General features: G+C 41.5%; 1 pseudogene; it reads right to left on the reverse strand.

Moving 5' to 3' along the window:
* Positions 1–362: 362 nt before the first annotated feature.
* On the reverse strand, positions 363–1,760 carry LOC149408225 (feruloyl CoA ortho-hydroxylase F6H1-3 pseudogene; annotated as a pseudogene).
* Positions 1,761–2,134: the final 374 nt, after the last annotated feature.

Genomic DNA, 2,134 nt, shown 5'->3' on the forward strand with positions numbered 1-2,134 from the left:
ATATTTTGTTGAGATTTGTTAGAGGTTAAAGGCTACGTATAACAATTTTGAAATTTTCTGTTATTTTATATCGTTATTGCCTATTATTTAATATAATTATATTCATTATTTCCATTTGATTGAGTAAAAGAGCAAATTAGTCTATTAATTATTGACACCTAAACACGTTGGCTATTTCTCTAAAAGTTATGAAACATAGGTTAAAAACAAAATCTATAGTTTCAAACTGGCTATTTTATTATACTGCCCTATTTACAACATATTAAAAGTCCATTATTTACTATAGTAAATAGTATGGTGGTTTTGTTAATAGGGAAATAGCTCTTACAATAATGGGCCTTAAAGAAAATATTAGGCCTTATCACAAAGCCATTTTTATATATTAAGGCCTTAAGCAATGGCTTACTTTGCCTTTGTAAAGGCCGGGCCTGAGAGTAGCTAGACTGAAGATCAAGATGCCAAATAAGATACCATTACAGAATTATTTTATAAACTGATCGATAAACGAATGTTATTATTTGCAAGGCACAACTAAATAAAGAAATTTCTTGGTAATAACATGGGTCGTAGGAAAAAAAAAAGGTTATATCTTTGCGAAGTCGACCGTTTCCTTTCCATCGTGGCCCTTTCTGAAGAAGTGTTTGACATAGTCGGAATAGAGAACTTGTTTATAAATTGGCTGCTCTCCAGTGGCTAGAATCTCAGGCAGAGGAGCGATAACGTCACACGGCCTGGGATTGACAAAAATGGGCACCGAAATGCGGTTACTCTTTCCGTTAGCCGCAACTCTGTGCTCGACGCTTCTGTATCGGCCGTTGCTGATTATCTGAAGGGCGTCGCCGATGTTGATGACCAAGGAGCCTTTGATGGGAGGGACGTGAATCCAACTGTCTCTCTTGTCGTCTCTGACGTAAAGTCCGCCGATCTCGTCTTGGAGGAGAACGGTGAGTGTGGAGACATCGGAGTGACGCCCGACTCCGACGGTGAGCTCCGGATTCGGACAGACTGGGTAGTAGTTTATGTTGATGCGCTTTGACCCCATCAGCAGATTCTCTCTTTCGGAGTCGATCTCGTTCACGTTTAGCCTCTTCATCAGCACATCAAGCAGTTTCTTGATCACCACCTCACTCTTTCTCATGTACTCGATAGCGTCATCCCTGAAAGTGGGGGGCCACAGAGCAGAAGCTTCTTCCTCGGAGACGAAGAAGAGACTGAGGAAGTCTTTCCACTCCAAAGCCTTCTCGGCCTGAGGAGTGAAGCTCGTGCCGTAGCGGACGTTGTTCGACGTCGAGTTCTCCTTCGAATACTTGTTCTTCTCCTCCGCCGACATACCGAAGAAGCGGTGGGTCGCCGCCTGAACGTTTTCCAGAGCCTCCACTGGGACGCCGTGATTCACGATCTGAAAGAAACCCCATCTCTCTGCAGCATCGCAGATCGAGTCTGCCATCTTCTTCTCGTCGCACTCCGACATGTCAATGATCGGGATCGCCTCTCCGGCCAACACGTCGTCAATGTCGATCCTCTCTTTCACTGGCTGAACATATTGGGTTGGTAGGGTTTTTAGTCCAGTTTCTGACAGACCCTTCACTCCAAATCCTTTTTTGATCACATATTCACTGATGTAGTTTGAGGTCTCGCTGCTGATTGAAATTGATGGAGCCATTTGTATGTGATGTAGTAATAATCAAGAGACCGGATTTGGAGCTGATGGGTATTTTACCTTTGAAATGTGTGTGTTTCCTTTGAAACCATGCAAGTTTATTTATACAGGACATCTAAGGCTCTATCTAATAGACCACGTGCCACAGTATTTAATATTATATTATAGTAAATCAATCCCACGCTTTTATATTTAATTTTTCTCTACTTGTATGACCAACACCGACGGCTAATTATTCAACTATCACACTTTTCTAAGGCTCAAATGAACCTCACATTTCTAAGTTACACTTGTTTAAGAGTCAAATTAACTGTCTGTGATACTAGTCAAGTCAGTACAATTGCAAACGTGAAACAAGTGTTGAATGAGAAGGTTGAAGCAAATGGTTTTTCATTGGTTTCTTACACAATAACGTGGGCTTATGTAACATAGGTGCTTTCTAGGATGTATCATCATAGAAATTGCCGCGCGCGT

Source organism: Urtica dioica, chromosome 1 (genome assembly GCF_054948205.1).
Source record: "Urtica dioica subsp. dioica isolate 48M chromosome 1, U.dioica_male_clone48M_v1_H2, whole genome shotgun sequence".
NCBI lineage: Eukaryota > Viridiplantae > Streptophyta > Magnoliopsida > Rosales > Urticaceae > Urtica > Urtica dioica.